This window comes from Streptopelia decaocto (assembly GCF_964273445.1).
Source record: "Streptopelia decaocto genome assembly, chromosome: 21".
NCBI lineage: Eukaryota > Metazoa > Chordata > Aves > Columbiformes > Columbidae > Streptopelia > Streptopelia decaocto.
Genome location: NC_138676.1, coordinates 947,899 through 954,289, shown reverse-complemented (window position 1 = coordinate 954,289; position 6,391 = coordinate 947,899).

The following is a 6,391-nucleotide window of genomic DNA, read 5'->3' as shown; positions in this document are numbered from 1 at the left end:
GTGAAGAAAGATTATGGAACGGTGTGCTACAGTCCATGCACTAAAGCCTGGCCATCGTGCTGCTCCTACTGAATGTTGTCACTTGGGTAATATCTAAAGCATAAGACTTGCCATTTCTGTTAGCCTGGTCTGTTCGTGACTAATTGGATCCCAAATGGCTTCAGTAAGGAGAACTCAAATAGGAAAATAGGTGCACTTGCTGATAAGCCGTTAAAAACTTTAAAATCTGCTTACTCTGACTTTGGCCCATTTGCAAAGCTGTTAGCAAACGACGCCCAGTGAAACTAACGTGCTAATTAGCCACAGTGGAAATAGGATGGAAGTAATAGCCCATTTTTCTACACTTGTGCTATTTATGCCACGACGACTCCCCTCCTTTGCTGGGAGAAGTGCTGAGGTCGAGTTGTTGTCTGGACTGGATCTTAGTGTTAAGGCGATGGGAAAAGATGTTTAAGAAGACGAACGGTGGCTGGTGGTGATAAAGCCAAGATGCAGAGTGCTGGGGTTGGAGAGGGGTCCTTGTCCCCCACACCGGGCCCCGAGTCACCTCTGCAAGTGCTGAACGTGTTTGCTGCCCGCAGAGTCAGGGAAGGTCTTAATTGCTTACCTGGGGCTGGGGCTTGTTGCTCATATTTGCCATCTGCACCTGGACTATTCCCGTCTCACCCAGGTGTGTTCCTTGGCAGCACAAACTGCATTTCGGCACGGATGGAAAGTGTCTGTGTGTCCAGATGCACCCAGAGATTTTTCCTAAGAAGGAAGCTGGGTTTGGTAGCCTCTCACTCGAACTTCTCTCAAGACAAGGCTGGCAGGATTATCCGCCTACTCATGGAAATGCCTTTTTCTTGCTGATTGAGAAGCTGCTGAGCTGAGGAATGACGGATTTACATGGGAAACTGTCAAGTTAACTGGACAGAAAAAGTGAAAGCTCCCCTTGAGTGCGCAGAGTTAATTTTATTGGGTGTTTCACAGGCTCTAATGAGAACCAAGAGACCTATATATCTTTGCAGGTGAATAACTCTCTGGCAGAACCTTGATTGCAAGTAGTTTTTATATACTCTAGACCCAAAGCCCTGCCAAGGTTGTATCCTCAGGGAAGCACACGATGCAAAAGGTTTTGGAAAATGCAGCATTTCTCTCCTTGGTCTTTAGAAGGAACCAGAAATGGCAAATTCTGCTGCCCAGGATGGGCTCCAGTGACCCCCTGGGGCTGCCGCACAGAACTGCCGTGCGCTTGGCACACAAAGAAGGGACGATGCAGCTGCCAACAGATCTCACCGAGCCTTCATCTGCACTCGGGCATCAGACTGAAGCAGCAGCCTGTGGAGACGTCTGACACTGCTGGAATCTCCTCTACACCTGCAGTTTTCCCCCAGTCCCAAAGCCCACGAGCACAGAGTGAGTTTGCTCCTTTCTTTGTTCATTATTCAGGACGTTTTGATTCAACCCTTCAGCTTTGCTTCTGTCGGCATTTAACTGCCGTTCTCAGGGGGTATGGCACGTGTCCCCGCACAGCCCCAGCCAGCCCCCTCATGGCTCTTAGTGTCACAAAAGGGTTTATTAGCTAAATTCTAATCCTTCTGCAGTGTCCTTGGTTACTCTAAATAGTTGCTCTGTAGGGGTCTTTCACACACCTGGGTTTCCTCTGCAAACCTCGGCAGGGCAGGGTGTGAGGGTTACTTGTATTTCCCCCTTGTGCCCCAGGCCAGACCAAGCCTAAGAAACCACAGACAACTCAGAAAACTTGAGAGCAGTTGAGGTGTTTTCTGGTTTGTGGTGGGTTTATTTGTTCGGTTGGGCGGTTGTTGTTTTGTTTGTGTTTTTCGGTGTGTGGTTTTGGTTTGTTTTCCTAACGTAAGGAGCCGGAGGAGGAGGTTCGGCTGCCAGCAGGGCGGTGATGCTGTGCTATGGGAGGCCAGACCACAGCCCCTTAGCTGCCGTTACATCAGCTGGTGATCTCATCTGGGCCGCCAGCAGGGAGCAAACGGGCACCGTATTTAACGGCGTGTGTGACGGGCTGCCGGGCCACCGGGTCGCAGCGTGTCTGCCTGCGCTCCTTCTGCTCCTCTCTCTGTGTTCTTGGTGGCCAATTGCTGCAGCGAGCAAACGGGAGTTGTTGTGATGCTGGGCTGTTTCCTGGGGGGGTAAGGGGCTGTAAGAAACTCCCCGGTGTGCGCTGCGGAGCCAAAGCAGCACAAGCTCCTTGGGCTGTGATTGACCGCGGGGGTACGGCTGCCACCGGGGAGAAACGCCACCCAGGCTTCCTGGGATTTAGTGTGTCCTCAGCAACTTGCAAGGGCAAAGAGTCAGCCGACAAAGTGCCAAAGTGAGCTACGTTTGGGCATGGAGAAGAATGAACATAATACTAATTGCTCTTTAACAATTATTCTTCTTTGACTCATCTCCGAGGAGAAATCCCTCGGGGTGTTTTTGCACTGGAACATGACACATCTAATGAAACCATTCCGTCCCTGACACCTTGAAATTCTGCATTTAGCAGGTGATTGATGAAAAGGCAGAGCCCAGCCTGTCCTGTCACTGCTGAGGCAGCACAGAACCGCAAGTATCAAACAGGACTGCGTCTCGCGAGTCACCCGTGAGGGTGGCAGAAGATGAAAATACCCTGCTCAGGGTTCGCATTGACAGTCTCCTGTTGCTTCTCGTAGCTGCGGCATCCAGTGGAGTCAGGACGCACTTCTCTCAGCTCCTCTGAGCAGCAGATGGGAAAGCAGGCTGTAAAACCAACTGGTCCGTGGTGTTTCTCTTCTATAATAGTATTTTTCCTTTCCAGGATTTAATTTAGCTTGGTCGCTGCCCTTTTGCTTTCTATACAGCAGGATGTCTGTTCTTATGCGGGAAGCACGAGGTGTCTGAAAGGAATGACTGTCAGGAGACCTCACGTTCCCGAAGACACGGGAGGGTGGTCAGGACCTGTGAACTGTCACCCCTTCTCTTAGAAGCCTTGGTATTGGCTTATGTGGAGGAAGAGCCCCCGGTGCCCAGGGGGTGCGGAGCTGCCGCCCGTGCCCCCACCCAGCAAAGGGGCCGCAGCCTCTGCAGAGAATCATCTCAAAATTGCCTCTGTTTGCTTCATGCGGTGCCGGCTGCTTTTTAAATAAATGATTGTATCAGGTTATTATAGTAGCTCCTCTATTCAATTCCTTCTGCAGAGAAACTCATTTCCCTGAAATTGCCTTCGCTCAACTCTATAATCGTTACATAGCAAATTGCCTGGGGATGAGGCTGGAGCAGCGCAGGGTTTCTGCTCCGCATGTGCCTCCATGCAGCGGGTGATGCAGCGGGCGCATCCGCACCAGCCGCCCCAGGACGGGGGGGCTGGCACCAGCCGGCGTTGGGCCGGCAGGACACGCGGGGGCTCAGGGACATGGGGAGCACTCCCCAAAACCACTGCACATCCCTCCCCAAAGGCTGCACCTTACCAGCCTGGTACTGAGGCAGCAGAGCAGGACTTGGGGAGTGGGGGAGTACTCGCTTTACTGGATGATCGCTTCAACGATAGAGGGTATGACATAAACCATTACAATGAATAATATGGTGACAACATGTCAAGTTTAGAGTAACAACTTCTTACTCCATGGAAATGTCCAAATAGGAGTGGATATTTGTATGAAATATGGAAAGCCGTGCAGTTCCATTAAATGGGGTAAATACATGCACGATGTAGACCATCTTCCTTTGTGTCAGTACATCCCGCTGCCTGGGTTGAAGAGAGTCTTAGTGAGCAGTTTCCCGTTCCCAGGTTTGGGACATTGGCCTCTGTCGCAGACGAGTGATCCAGGTCTGCTCCGGCCGGTCTCATTTCTTAAGGTGACGTGAGTTCGATGTTTTGTGAGACTGAGATTGTACCCAGCGTGACCGCAATGACAGGTCGGGCCCCCGTCCCCCCTTCCCCCGGGGATCGCTGAGTCCTGCCGGGTTTGCTGTTGTTTGGTTAGTGGGTTTGGGGGATTGTTTTTTGCTGTTTGGCCTCTTTTTTTTCCCCACAGCATCACTGCTGGGAAAACACAATCAGGCCGTGCAGGGCTCATTACACATTGAGACTGAGCAGACTGCTCCCAGGATTAGGCAGGTTTTAGGCTTTTCTTTTGGCCATTTCTCTCATTACAGGCTCGCAGTGGCTGCCTTATCTCATGGAGAAGCACTTTTATTAGACAGGAGACTAAAAGAGAAAGAGAAGAAATGAGGTAAGGAAGGAACTAATCCAACGAAATGATGTCCTGAGATGGCGGCCACGTTGCCTCGTTCCGTGTCAGCAGAGCCCCGCAGAGCTCAGGAACAGCCCCGTTCAGGGGGTTTAGCAGCCCAGGAGTGTGGGATTGAGTGCCCCTTCACTCTAGACCAACTGAATCCTGCCCTGCGTGATGTTTACTTGGCTGGTTTTTCTTGGGTCTTCTCTTCCTGAGCTCCTCTGGGTAAGTACAGAGACTCTGCAGGTTTCTGCATCGCTCGTCTGCGACTTCACACTTTGGTGCTTCATGTGTAAGAACTTAAACACTGGATCTCCCTCGGAGCACAGAACAGGAGCTCACATCTTGTTTTTCCACTTGGCCCCTGGTGAGCATCAGGCACCTCAGCCTGGATGTGTTCTGAGGCTTCGAATCCAGCAAATATTGCTGGGAGCTCCCTGCTCTAATTAAACCTGCAGTGCGATTTAATCCTGTTCCTAGCAGGGCTGTCGGCTGTGTCAGCCGGAACGGGGAGCTCAGGACTGCGGGAAGGATTCTAAAACACCGCCCTGAGACAAGAGGCAGGGCCTGTATCAACAAGAGGTGCTTTAATCCTGAGCAGCAAGCTGACTTTTCTCCTTCCCTAGCACTGTTTTAGAGGCTTTGGGTCCATCTGGCTGAGTCTCCAAGGAGGAGTTCAGCTGTTGTATGGGAAAGGATGGAGAAATCTGAGCACAGGCTAACCCAAGCCGTTAAAATAAGCGATACTGAGCTTTTACAGCTGCTTTGAGAACTTCACGTGCTGGGCGTGTGGGATAAAATTCACCCAAGGGTGACCACTCGTTGGGACGAGAGCAGTTCTCCATTCATTTGTCCAGCACAAAAGGATGCAGTGTTTGCTCCCACAAAACCAGAGGCAGCAGCTACAACACGTTGTGGATTCACAGACCAGCTTGGGAATGCCCAGCAGCCTCTGTGAGCTGAGTTCATAGGACAGTGTGTCGGGGTCAGGTTTTCAATATGCAGTTTGGTGCTAATTAATGACCCTTTCTTCCTAATGTCAGCAGAACAGACTTGAATAACTGAAGCTCGTTATTGCACAAGTTCAAAGGACATCGTTTGACAAGCTGTAGGCCAGACCTTCCATTGCCATGCAGAACCATGACTGTCAGCTTTGCTACAGCAACCTGAGCCAACCTCTGGCTTGTTGCTCCGCAGCCTGCGCACTGCTCCCAGCTGGGAAAGGGAAAACTGCTTCAACGGGAATAAGGTAGAAAAAGACAAAGGAAACGTCTTATCCTTCATATCTCTGCCCCTTGTCGGGTATTCATGCAACAGGTGGGTATTCAGTGGCCAGCAATGTCTGTAATCACTCCTGCTTCTTTCATTTTTCTAAAGAAGCACAGAAAAATGATGAGACATTCTCTTTCCTACCTTTTACAACTGTGTGTCAATGTTTAATTTTGAAAGCTCTCTCATTTTAGTCGCTATTTTCTTATTGCAGGCAAGCAGAATTGATAGAAATATTGATCTTCTTTTAATGAGTTTTAAAAGAAAACAGAACGAGCGTGACTCAGAGTAGCGAGGTGTTAGACTGACTGTGTCCTGGTTTTTAACCACTACTGCTGTATCTTTGGGATTTGCTGGATTTTATCACTGATACTCGCTCACTGCGGTTTGCTGCCTGCAGGGAGGTGTTGGTGTGTTGCTGGCAGTGGTCACAACCTGCGTCTGCACTTGCCGTGTGCGAGGTCAGCGTTCCGGCAGCCCCGGGGCGCGGGATGCTCGAGGGGGGACGTCCCGAGCGGCTCCTGCAGCCGCCCTGGGCTGGTGACGCAGCGGCGGGAGGTGCCGGGTGAGTCCTCCCCTCCAAACACGGGGCAGGAGTCAGCAAAGGGTTCCCGGGCTGCTTTCTGCAGCCTGGGCTGTCGCCTGGTTTCCCACGGGTGCTCCTCAGCCCTCCAGCACCATCTACAGTCCTGCGGAGACCAGACGCTCCAGCGGCACCGGGAGCGGCTCCGCTGCTGAGCCAAGGTTGGGGCTCGGGGGTGTCTGCAGCCCTGCTCACCTCCTCAGCTCTCCGGCCTCATCGCTGAATGAGATCAGTGGTCTGGAGGATAAAAAGTCCACCCCCGACCTACAGCCCTGTGTGTTACACAGACAAATGCCAATGCCAGCACCCGATTTCAACTCGCTCCTTCACT